Source organism: Stomoxys calcitrans, chromosome 4 (genome assembly GCF_963082655.1).
Source record: "Stomoxys calcitrans chromosome 4, idStoCalc2.1, whole genome shotgun sequence".
Taxonomy (NCBI): Eukaryota; Metazoa; Arthropoda; class Insecta; order Diptera; family Muscidae; genus Stomoxys; species Stomoxys calcitrans.
Window position 1 is genome coordinate 166194229 of NC_081555.1, and position 14102 is coordinate 166208330.

Sequence of the window (14102 nt, forward strand, 5' to 3'; positions counted from 1 at the left end):
AAGCTATAGAAGCTACATAAGAAGAAGAAGCAGAGAGCGACAGCTATTATTCAAATGTAAACAATCAACAAAAATACGAACTGCTAGCATTGGGGAAAACAAATTTACACCCATATTTAATGTATTTGCTATAATGTGATTATTTTTTAATGTGACATAGTGACATACATATTTGAAATGGAAGAATTTAAAAAACAAAGCAAATAAGAGCGTGCTAGGTTCGGCTGGGCCGAATCTTATATACCCTCCACCATGGATAGCATTTGTCGAGTTCCTTGCCCGGTATCTCTTTTTAGGCAAACAACGAATAATGAATAAGAACTGTAATGCTATTGGAGCTATATCAAGTTATATTTCGATTCGGACCATAAATGAATTGAATGTTGGAGACCATAGTAGAAGTCATTGTGTAAAATTTCAGACAATTCGAAAAAAATTGCGCCCTTTAGGGGATCAAGAAGCAAAATAGGAAGTTCGATTAAAATGGGTGCTGTTTAAGACTATAGACCGATTCAGACCATATTTGACACGCATGTTGAAGGTCATGGAAAAAACCGTTGTTCACAATTTCAAACAAATCAGATAATAAATGCGCCCTCTAGAGGCTCAAGATCCCAGATCGGCTGATATGAAAGCTATATCAGGTTATGAACCGATTTGAACCATACCTAGTACAGTTATTGGAAGTCATAACGAAACACGTCATGCCAAATTTCAGCCAGATCGGATAAGAATTGCGCCATCTAGAGTCTCAAGAATTAAAATAGGGAGATCGGTTTATATTGGAGCTGTATCAGGCTACAGACCGAATTGGGCGATATTTGACACGTATTTTGAAAGTTATGGGAAAAGGCGTTGTTCAAAATTTCAGCCAAATTGGATAATAATTATGCCCTCTAGGGGCTCAAGAAGTCAAAATCCCAGATAGGTTTATATGGCAGCTATATCAGGTTATGGACCGATTTGAACCACACTTAGCACAGTTGGAAGAAGTCATAACAAAATACGTCATACAAAATTTCAGCTAAATCGGATGAAAATAGCGCACTCTAGAGGCTAAGAATTCAAGTCCCCAGATCGGTTTAAATGACAACTATATCAGGTTATGTACCGATCTTCACCATACTTGGCACAGTTGTTGGAAGTCATAACAAAACACGTCTTACCAAATTTCAGCCAAATCGGATAAGAATAGCGCCCTCTAGAGGCCTAGTATATCAAGACCCCAGATCGGTTTTTGTGGCAGCTCTAGCAAACCTTGGACCGATATGGCCCATTTACAATCCCAACCGACCTACACTAATAAGAAGTATTTTTGCAAAATTTCAAGAGGCTAGCTTTACTTCGAATGTTAGCGTGCTTCCGACTGACAGACGGACGGACATGGCTAGATCGACTTAAAATGTCATGACGATCAAGAATATATATTCTTTATGTGGTCTTAGACGCATATTTCGAGGTGTTACAAACAGAATGACGACAATAGTATACTCCCATTCTATAGTGGAGGCTTTAATAATAATAAAATTTTATTCAGAACTTACTAAGAGAGAATTTTCAATTTAAACATTTTCGTTTTAAGCAACAACAATTTTATAAATCGTTAAAAATGTTGATAGATTGAACTATCGAACGAACGAGCTGACATATGTGTGTTGTGTGCGTATTTTTCATGTGAATAAAGAAAGAAAAGTTTGTATATCCAGATGTTTTATACAGATATCAAAATTCAACATTGAAATGTTGTAACATCCGCCATAGGAAGTAACACCATTTATAACATTTCGAATTATTCATACAAGGTTCGATAAAGTATGTAAAGAGTGATTTTTTAGCTATTATCTTTTTGGCAACACTGGTTTAAAAAGCTCACGCATGTTTCGTGTTTTGTTTCACTGTCAAACATATTCAGTTTGGTCTATAATTTTTCCATGAATTGTCTTACAAACGCACAAAGTTTGCAAAATATTGAATTTTAAAATCAAAATGCATGCTTTGTAAAGAAAGTTCATCGCCCGCTCCTTTCATTTATGACGAAGTTCTTTTTTGGCTCAATGGGTATGTAAATAAGCAGAATTGTCGATTTTGGAGTGAGGAACTGCCAGAAGCATTGCCAGAGCTAGCTTTACGCGTTTAAGCGTGCTTAACTTCTCTAAAGAGAAGTTAACATAAAATTGCATTAGGGCCGAACTTTGAATAAACGAAATCTCTGGTATATATGTAAACCACTTTTCGTCATAATCCGGTTAAAAATGCATCATTTATTAACCCATAGCAACATCATTGGTCCGATTTTGTCCCAACTGGGATCGGACGTCGAGTGTTCGAATAAATTCAATTCACTGACTAAGTTTGAAAAACAGAATATTGGTCTTTTAGGCAGCTATATCCAAATAAATATCGATCTAAACCATATATCGCACGGATGTCAAAAGGCCTAAAATGGGTCACTATGCCAAATTTCAGCGAAGCATATAATAAATGCGTCTTTTATGGGCTCAAACCTTAAATCTGGAGATCGGTCTCTATGATAGCAATATCCAAATACAGACCGATGGGGGCTATATTAAACAAAGGTAGGTAGGCATCTGGGAGGTGACCAAGTAGCCCCCAGAAAAGTTTTAGCAGTTTTAGCCATCACAACTCCTAATATGGTTGAAAAGTCTTCTAACCAAAGACGAAACGCGTCCCAAAGTGGTTGGTGTGTGTTGCTATCTTTGGCTTTCCTTTTCCATTTGCATCTCCGATCATTGAGCTCGTCTCGAAAGAGAAACAAACAAAAATTGTAAAATTTAATGATCTGGCCCTAACTGGCAGAAAACTTGAAAAATGCAACATTTCATTGTTGTCGATACAGTTTTCTAATTTTATTGTTATTCAAAGGGGTTTAAACCACAGAATGCTGGGCTTGCTTCGCTAATGATGGGGGCTACATCAAGATATAGTCCGATATAGCCCCTCTTTGAACTCAACCTGTTTATGGACAAAACAAATATGGGCGCAAAGTTCCAACTCATTGTCTCTATTTTTATACCCTCACCATAGGACAAAGGTACACTAATCTAGTCTTTCCGTTTGTAACACCGCGAAATATTGATCGGGGACCCCATAAAGTATATATATTCTGGATAGTCTCGTCAATCAGATTTGATCTAACTATGTCCGTCCGTCCATCTGTTGAAATCACGGAAGCGGTCGAGCGCGTAAAGCTAGCCATTTGAAATTTTACACAGATACTTAATATTGACGTAGGTTGTTGGGGATTGCAAATGGGCCATATCGGTCCAGATTAAGATATAGCTCTCATATAAATCGATCTGCCGATTTGACTTCTTGAGCCCCTGGAAGCCGTTATTTTGTACGATTTGGCTGAAATTTTGCATGTAGTGTTCTGTTGTGACTTCCAACAACTGTTCATAACCTGATATTCCTCCCATATAAACCGATCTCCCGATTTGACTTCTTGAGCTCCTGAAAGCAGCAATTTTTGTCAGGTTAAGATGAATTTCTGCATGTAGTGTTTTGTTGCTACTTCCAACAGTTGTACCAAGCACGGTCCAAAATGGTCTATAACCTGATGTAGCTCCCATTAAAACCGATTTCTCGATTTGACTTCTTGAGCCCTTACAAGCCTGAATTAGTGTCCGAATTGGCTGAAATTTTGCATGCGGTATTATATTATTACATTCAACAACTGTGCATTGTAAGGTCCGAATCGGCCTATAAGCTGACATAGCTCCAATATAAACCGATCTTCCGATTTGACTTCTTGAACCCTTACAAGCCGCAATTTGTGTCCAATTTGGCTGAAATTTTGCATGTAGTGTTATGTTATGACTTCGGTCCATAACCCGATAGAGCTGCCATATAAACCAGTCTTTCGATCATCCTTGTTCGGCTCCTAGAAGTATGGAGAATAAAATAAAATTATGCCCTTCAACTAAAATTATTTCGTATAAACTTATAACCGAATCCATGGTGGTTGGTTCCCAAGATTCGGCCCGGCTGAACTTAGTACGCTTGTAAGAGATTGTAGCGTGATTTCAACAGACCAACAGGCTAGATCGTCTTAGATTTTTACGGCGAACAAGAATATACATACTTTATATGGTCGGAAATGGATTTGTCGATGTGGTGCAATCGGAATAACAAAATTAATATACCCCATTATTCGGTGGTGGATATAAGAATGGAATTAACTAGTGAACATTTTCGTGCGTTCATTTTTCATAACTTTCGGCAAGAGTGAATTGAGGAACTTAAGTTTCTGTATGGCGATGAAGCACCTTCTTATAGCACTGTGAAAAACTGGTTTAATGAGTTGAATCGTGCCTGAAGCTCGCTTAAAGTCGAATTCCGTAAAAGTCGTCCAAAAATGGCCATTGTGCCAGAAAACATTGATGCCGTGTCATAGGACATATCGTAAACTTTGTAAGAGAAGTATGCCCTGTTCCTTAATGGAATGTTCATAGGAAATTTAGTAGTAGTACCTTGCCGTAAAAAAGCTTTGTTCTCGTTGGAATCCGCACAATTTGAAAATTGCTCAAAAACAGGTTCGTATCGATTTATGTGAAGAAATGTTGAAAATGTACAGTCGAAGTGCCACAAAATACATTTATAGGATCGTCACAGGTGGGGAATCGTTGATCTATGCGAATGAAGCCGAAACAAAACAATAATCAACCGTGTGAGTCATCGAAGACGGGCTTAATCCTACGAAAGTTGTTCGTGAAAGATGTACTTCGAGGCAAATGGTCGCCTGGTTCTTCGGCATAACTGGTCATGTGGCAACTGTTCCACTAGAGCAACGTAGGATGGTAAATTCGTACTGTAACATCACAATTTGATTGTTTGAGGTCTTGGGAGAAGATCGAAAAACCAACAAGAGAAGACAAATTGTTGTTCACCATGACTATCAGAGCTATGATACATCTTTTCAAACCAGCACATTCTTCAACCGCCAAATTGTTAATTGATGAGCCATCCGCTGTACAGTCCTAACTTGGCATCCAATGACTTTTTTTCTTTCCCGTACATTAAGAAAAACATGCGTAATCAAAGATTTTCTTTGCCAGAAAATGTTGTTGAAGCTTTCAATAACCATGTTTCAACAATTGGTTTGAACGACTGCAAAAGTATATAAATCATACTTGAGGATACTTTGAAAACCAATAAAACTCTTTCTGATAATAAAAATTTGCATTTTCATTACTAGGTCAAACATTTATATAGCCCCTCGTACTACCCGGCGAAATTTTACAATTTTCTCTTGGTTCTATTTCAATGTATATGAATGAGTAAGAGTATATAGCGAAACCTATTCTTCAATTACTTTCAGGTTTTGTGTTGTGATCAATTCATCAACTGCCAGTTTGTAGATATTTTAATTAACCATCACATGGACACATTCACAAAATTACACTTTAATACCATAACAATGGCTCTTTGTTCTATATATTGACCTTAAACTATTCTTGCTGTATTTTTTCCAAACAATTTTAACAACCATGGGCCAATGGCAATAACAAAGAAAAATCTTAAGTAAACTGCTTGTGGCAGGCGGAAGAAAATTCAATACAAACTGACATGGCAAGAAGAAAGGAAGAAGAGTTTAAACGCACAAGCATACACACATCACAGCGTATGAAATATGTAATGTCATGAATGGTGGAGAAATTAAAATGATTGAAAAATTACTAGGAGATATTAAGGTTCCATGGAATAGTTCAAAAATACACGACTGTTTTTGGAAACATTTTACTGCTTATTAGCGCCTTACTGCCAGCATCATCACCTAACTTAATTTAATAATAAAAACGTCAGATGAAATTTTCGGTTTAATTGAATTGCTAATTGTTTTGCCGGTGCAATGAGCGAAATAATTAGGACCACTTTATCAATACTCATTAAAAATCTATCATGGCAATAAGTTACAAAAATGATTGGCAAAATTTGTATAGTTAAGAGCGAATCATCTGTGCCACTTTATCACTATTTTCAGATGGATGTACAATGATCTATCATTGCTATGTGATCACAATACGTTTAAAAGTATTTGAGAGTTGTGTATGGACTTAGGAACCACCCCTAGCCCCTTCCCCTACAGACCTAATCGAATTGTATAAAAAGTGATTGGCACTCTTCTAAATACTAGACGTTATGCATTTATTCTTCATCTTAATTTATAATCAAGTAGTGTAAACTTATCCCTTATTCAAGCATTGCAAATCTCTAAATTGTATTCAATTGGCCAGTGTGAACAGGTGTCACGTTTTCCCCTTCAGTGCTAAGAAAATGTAATTTTATTTTAATTCACAACTGTCTGCGTTTCTTATTTTTATAGGTCATTGACCTAGTTTTAATGAAATCTTCACAAAACCTAAAAGCTAAAAACAAATCAAAAATAATAAAACCATAATTCGATATGTAAAATTTGTTTATGATCCATGGTGTTGTGATCACAACAATTTACGCAAATAATAAACTTTCCTAAAATGTGAGTCATTGTTTGATAGCATTTGAATGTGTACTCGAACTTTGAAATGTCGAGAAGAGAACAAAAGGCTTAGATTTGAAATGAATACGGCAAGTGTTGTATTGCATTCATAGTTTATGGTGCACAAAATTAGTCATTAATAACTGGGCTTGTAATGGAAAAGTTATATGGTATAGCACAATATTTGCTAATGTGTTATCCTCATAATATACTCATAAGTAAAGTCTTCTTATCTTTAAACTCTCTGTAGGGTGTGGACTTTGGATGCAGAACAGAATCTATTAGGAAACTACATGAAGATCACATCTGGCATAATTTTAAACTTGTAAGTTAAACTCATTCAATGCATATAAAGTCGCATTGCAAAAATTAAGCTTCATTTATAAGGTTCTAAAATATAGATTTTGGTTGCTAATCTTCAGGAAATGGAAATCTGATAATAGATGTATAGAAGATATACCTAAACTTATCCGATTCTTCAAACTTTCAATTATAACATGTGCTGGAAAACTTAGTAATGCCGTGAATAACGATCACAAAAAGCAATATCGAGTCAAACATACAGTGTCGTGCAAAACAAAAGCAATACTTTTTCATATTATTATTATGTGCATACCAATTACTGCATTAAGTGCATACCAGTATACTTTACCAATCTTCTTATATATAACAAGTAAGTTCGGCCGGCCCGAATCTTATATACCCTCCACCATGGATCGCATTTGTCGAGTTCTTTTCCCGGCATCTTTTCTTAGGCAAAAAAAAAAACATGAAAGAAAATATTTGCTCTGCTATTAGAGCGATATCAAGTTATGGTTCATTTTGGAACATGATTGAATTGAATATTGGAGACTATAGTAGAAGTCATTGTGTTAAATTTCAGCCAAATCTAGTAAGAATAGTGCACTTTAGGGGCTGAAGAAGTAAAATAGGGAGATCGGTTTATAGGGGAGCTGTATCAGGTAATAGACCGATTCAGACCATAACAAGCACGTATGTTGATGGAAAGGAGCCGTCGTACGAAATTTCAGGCAAATCGGATAATAATTGCGACCTCTAGAGGCTCAAGAAGTCAAAATCCCAGATCTATTTATATGGCAGCTATATCAGGTTATGAACCGATTTGAACCTTATTTCGCACAGTTGTTGAAAATCATAATAAAATACGTCATGCAAAATTTCAGCCAAATCGGATAAGAATTGCGCCCTCTAATGGCTCAAGAAGTCAAGATTCAAGATCGGTTTATATGGTAGCTATATCAGTTTATTCACCGATTTGAACCTAACTTAGCACAGTTGTTGAAAGTCATAACAAAACACTTCATGCAAAATTTCAGCTAAATTGGATAATAATTGCGCCCTCTAGTGGTTCAAGAAGTCATGATCCCAGATTGGTTTATATGGCAGCTATATCAAAACGTGAACCGATATGGCCCATTTACAATCCCAACCGACCTACACTAATAGGAGGTATTTGTGCAAAATTTCAAGTGGCTAACTTTACTCCTTCGAAAGTTAGCGTGCTTTCGACAGACAGACGGACGGACGGACAAACATACAAATACAAATTCTCTTCTTATACCCTCCACCATAGGATGGGGGTATACTAATTTAGTCATTCTGTTTCTAACACCTTTCTTGATCGTCGTGACATTTTCAGTCGAACTAGCCATGTCCGTCCGTCTGTCTGACTGTGGAAAGCACGCTAGCTTTTGAAGGATTAAAGCTAGCCGCATGAAATTTTGAACAATTACTTCTTATTAGTATAGGTCGGTTGGGATTGTAATTGGGTTATATCGGTCCATGTTTTGATATAGCTGCCATATAAACCGATCTTGGGTCTTGACTTCTAGAGCTTTTAGAAGGCGCAAATCTCGTGCGATTTGACTGAAATTTTGCTCGTAGTGTTCTGATATCACTTCCAACAAGTATGGTCCAAATCGGTCCATAACCTGATATAGCTGCCATATAAACCGATCTTTGCTCTTGACTTCTTGAGCCTCTAGAGAGCGCAATTTTCCTCGGATTTGGCACAAATTTGCAATATGATCTGAATCTATCTAAAGCTTGATACAGCTCCTATATAAATCGACTTTGCTACTTAAACCCCGAATCGGACTATAACTTGTTTAACCTGATATAGCTCCCATATAAACCGATCGCCCAATTTGACTTTTTGAACCCATGGAAGCCACAATTTTTGTCCGATTTGACTGAAATTTTGCATGTGGAGTGGCTCTTATGACTTCCAATAACTGTGTTCAATACGGTCCAAATCAGTGTATAACCTGCTTTTGCTCTCATGTTAACCGTTCTCTCTATCATCCTTATTCGCTTCCCAGAAGCTTTAATTTTTGCTGGTTTAACAGAATTTATTTGTATAAATTTTTAGCAGAATACATGGTGATTTGTTCCCTAGATTCGGCCCGGCCGAACGTAGCACGCTTTTACTTGCTTTATTTTTCCAATAGTTCAATAAGGGTTTTTGTTTTATATTCAATTTTTTGATCACACAAGGCAAAAGCCTTCAGCTGTGAAAATGCGGGTGCTATCATAACTGGGCTTTTTAAACTATTTTTGTTTTTTTTAACATTTCTAACCAAGGCACTTGACATAATTATTGTAGGTCAGTGTAGTTTGTTTATCGATGTTGATAAATATTCAATGAAAATTGAATAAATTTATTAACACATATAAATTAGCAATAAAACAATGCATTTTGCATGCCGAATTACCCACCTTCAATTTTCACTTTGTCAGCATTCAATGTTGATGGAATTGTTGTTGACTTTTGTGTTGTAGTCTCAATTGTCTTGAATATGCTGGGGCTTTGTTGTTGGTGATGCTTCTTCTATGCTTTAATGTAGATTATATTTATAAGTATTTGTTATGTGTATATAATTTATGTATTATACACTTGTTTATTCATTCAATATTCTTCAAGCTTTTGGAGAGATTTTCTTAGTTAAAGAAACACCATAACCGTTATATTAAAGAATTTTTCAAATAATTATTATTACTTTTTTTGTTACTTAAGATATTGCGTTTTTTCACCACTTGCTGCCGAATGAGACTATTATTGGCACTATGATCTGATCCGATATGAACACGCGCTAGTTACAATATATGAACAGGCAGGGCGTGTTTCTCAAAAAAACCAGCTCTTTCATTTGCCAATTATTAACTTAAACACCAAAATAAAAACTATTTCAAAATAGTTAACACTTAGAAGGCGTTTTAACTAATTAACACTTTATATATTTGTGAACTCAAAGATTTGAACTGATTCCCAAGTGTGGACACAAATAAGATGATTTAGTTATTGAGTTGATCATAAGATTTTAAACACCACTTTTTGATGCATTGATCGATTTCACATTTAGAAGAAAGTTTTCGTAAAAAGCAAAAAATCTTTTTTTTTGGCTTATTTTTCAGTGCTTATTTATGTATTTTTTGTGCTGACTTAAAATTTCGTTAATTTTTCTGTGCAGCGCGATTAAACGCCGATTAAGAACTGACTTCTATGCGATATTCTGAATCGATGAAAAAGGAATTATTCTTTCGTATAATTCTATTTAGCAACTGCCGCTGATGGTATAAGTGAGTCTGAGCATTTTGTTTGGGGGGGAATTTTCAAAAAGAGTATAAGCGAGCGTATTACAGTAAAACATCAAACAAATACGCACTTATTCGCTCTCACTCCATATAACATCGCTCGCTCGCTCTCTGCTTCGTTCCTCATGGTTGTGTGTGCTTCTCTGTCACGCGGATGTTTATTTACTCACCACTGCCACAAATCATAACACTGCGGTGGGTTGAGTGTGTGTGTCGGCTACTGCCGCCGTTATCAGTTGATGTCTACAAAAATTCAACACAACAAGTGTCTGTCGAAAAATCCCGCAATCGTTGCCAGTTATTGTCTCTTTGCCCCTGCAATGCATACCTCAGGCATATATCCCACCAACTAGTGGCGTTATCAGTGATAATAACATGCATACATATGTATAAACATGATCTCTCATTAATACTGATTATGATTTGAAACCGATTAATATGACAACACTAGTGTATTATGAAGTAGCACCATTTATTAAATGAGAAATCATGTGGTGCTTATTCAGTATTTTACCTCCAATAGTATAGGAGGTATACTAATGTACTAATTTCGTTTGTATTACCTCGAAATATTGATCTGCGACATAACAATGATAGTTGACCACTGTAGACCATGTGACTGTCACCATTATTACGCTTTCTAAAGGCTCAAGAAATAAATTCGGGAGATCGGTTTATATGGGAGCACTATCAACTTATATGCCGCTTCAGAACATATTTAACATGTATATTAAAGTCGTTGTCCAAAATTTCAGCCAAATCATATAAGAATTGCTACTTATAGGGACTCAAGAAGTATTATCGGGAGTTCGGTTTAGGTTTGGAGCTATATCAGGTTGTAAACCGATTTTGAACCATACTTGGCGTAGTTGTTGATGGTGGAACCAAAATACTTCATGCATCAGATAACATTTGCGCCCTCTATCGACTCACAAAGTCAATATCCGAAATCGGTTTACATGGGAGCTATATCAGATTATAAACCGATTTGAGTCATAGTTGGTAACAAGAAGTAAATTCGGTAGATTGGTTTATAAAAAGATTGAGTAATATAAAGATTGAAACTCTAGCTAACACGTATTTTAAGGTCATACAAGAAGTCGTTGTGCAAAATTTCTGTCAAATCGCCCTGTATAGGTTCAAAGAGCCCTTGACTAGATGCTCTCTAAGTCAAGATCGGGTTATATGGGAGCTATGCCAGGTTAGGTACCGATTTGAACTATATTTGGAGCCACTGTTAGAAGTGTTTTGTTGTTTTGTTTTGTTATACACTTCATGCTTAATTTCATAATTGCACCCTCTAGTGGCTCAAGAAGTCAAAATCCGAAATCGGTTTATATGGGAGCTATATCAGTTTATGAACCGATTTGGACCATAATTGGCACAGTTGTTTATAGTCAAACCAAAACCCTTCATGCAAAATTTCTGTCAAATTGGATAATTGCACTCTCTCGGACCTCAGAAGTCAAGACCCGAGATCGGTTTATAAGGTGAGCATGTCCGCCTATGACACCGAACGCCTAGGTTCAGATCACGGCGTGAACACCAGAGAAGTTGTCAGCGGTGGTTATCCCCTTACCACGCCGTTCGGACTCGACATATAAAACGAGGCCCCTTATCATTGAGCTTCAACTTTAATCGAACTGCCCTCATTGATATGAGAGAAGTATCCCCTGTTTCTAAGTGGGGGTTCATGAGAAATTTAGTAGTAGTAGTATATCAGCTTATGAACCGATTTGGACCATACTTGGCAGAGTAGTTGGAAGTCAAAATAAAATATTTGGGGCAAATCGGAGCCAAAGCCAAAGCCAAATCAGATATTTATTATGCCCTCTAGGGTCTCAAGTCAAGATCCGATATCGGTTTATATGGCAGCTATACCAAAACATGGACCGATTTGGCCCATTTACAATCCCAACCGACCTGTTGTATGTATTTATGTATTTATTAGTAAATATAGCCCCCATATAGAATTTTCCCCCGACTCCATTTCAGTGCAAATTGGCTGAATCTTTGTACGCTTCTGCCCTGCAATATTTACTGAAAATCTCACGCAAATCGGTTCAGAAATGGCTATAGCCCCAAAATATACCGATGCCCTAATTTTACTTCATGAGCCCTAGAAGTTTTTGTTATTGATAGTACACTTGCACCCACCATTGGGCTATTTTGCAACATGAATAGATATAGCCCTCAAATACCCCAGCACCCGATATGGTTTCTTAAAACTCTAGAATTAAATCCAACCAAATTTTATTTCTGCATAATTATTTATATGCAAACTGCGTTATTTAGTAAAAATTGTTAGCAGAATCCATGAAGGCGGGTACTAAAGGGCAGCACGAGCCGAATTGAATGAACCCATGATAGGTTTGATAGCATGCCATTGCCCTGTTAGGTTATGTCGTACTCGTAAAAAAAAACAGACGACAGGCCATCGCAACTGCATATTACACACACAAATGCATGCAGTCACACCCAAGAGAGCCATGGCGTGCAATAACAACGCCATGTAGGTGACGATCATCTCAGGAAGATCAAAAACAAAACGGCATGCCGTGTAGTGTGATTTGTTGTCATTAGTTATTTCATACGCGAGTGAGCTCTGGAAAGAAACGGTTGTATGAAAGTGAGAAATATGGAGTACATATTTCAAAAGCTAAATAAGTGGTGGAGAAAATACATTTAAAAGAATTTCTAAGCAAAGAATAAAATGTTATTGAGATTCCATTGCAGGATGTTGTCCGGCTTTAGACTATTGTTTAATGCTAATAGTATAGCAATAAACATTTAAAAGTCAGCAAAGGTGTGTTATTGCTAGAAGTATTTGTCTGGATTCTCGTATAGCGATTTCATTTTCGACCAAGAAAAATTACCAGCGGGAGATTTTAAATGGATCATGGTGCTTTACAACCATCCCAACTAGAGTAGTTTGTAAAGCACACATCTGAATTTGAAAAGGGCTCTTTCAGGCGACTTCATTCATAAGCGCAATAGAAAACGGCAAATCAGGCCCGGCCGACTTAGACTGTTTTTACTGGGTTTCCTCTTACTCTGGAGCAATGGACCAACATCTCTCGTGCCCTTCAACCTTAACTAACCTAACCTAAAGGAGCTTCTCTATCTTTATAACCGAAACCAAACAGTCTGCAATACACCGTTCGGTTTCGGTGACACCTGTTCTTTGGAGAAGTTTTATATGATGAATATCTCAAAAATGTCGCCAGTGGCTTCCTAGATTAATAGGCCTCGAAAGTACTTTGAACGTACCTACGAAACAGTACAAGGTTTGTTATATGAATTTCTGGCCTAATAAAGAATGATTATAAATTTTCGATCAGACCAATTGTCGAAACCCCCTTTTCCACTCCGATTCAGATACATATAAAACATGGTTACTGAACGCTTCAACAGTTTTTTGTGATGGTGGAGGCTATATAAGATTCGGCCCAGCCGAACTTAGTACGCTCTTACTTGTTTATCTGAATATCGATTGATATTTTTCTTATTGATTCTATCGGCAACGTTAAATTGTTTGCATAATTGAACAAAAATAAGCGATCCGACACTGAATGTATCCGTTAAGATACATTGCGCCTATAGAGATACATTGCATATAGATCGATATACTGATTTTTTATTCTCATTTTAGTTTGAAATAAAAGTGATGAACGATAGAAGATAGTATCGACACAATCAATATTTATAGTTAAATATATCGAAAGTATACAATGTTGCGATTATCGATCATTTGTCAGCTCTGTTATGTATACCTTATGCAAGTGAATGGTGTCATTATGTTCTCTGAGGCTATAATATAGCTGGCAAACTATCGATAACCGCAAAATTCGATATTTCTAATAATAAATATCGATACTATCGTTAATTTTCCATCACCTATATTTCAAAAGAGAATGAGATGTAACATTCAGGAGTTCGATTTGTATAGAAGCATTATCAATTGAAATTTCGAATTAATCCGAATATAATA

At 36.5% G+C, this 14102-nt stretch overlaps 1 protein-coding gene across 1 annotated transcript in view; it reads right to left on the minus strand.

Annotated features, from left to right (window-relative positions):
• The window catches only part of LOC106091141 (monocarboxylate transporter 12), a 54259-nt gene extending 44319 nt beyond the window's left edge, over positions 1–9940 (minus strand). Inside the window, exon 1 of the mRNA XM_013257568.2 lies at positions 9236–9940. The gene's annotated coding sequence lies outside the window, so the exon portion shown is untranslated. The remainder of the gene's footprint in view (positions 1–9235) is intronic.
• Between the last annotated feature and the right edge of the window lie 4162 nt (positions 9941–14102).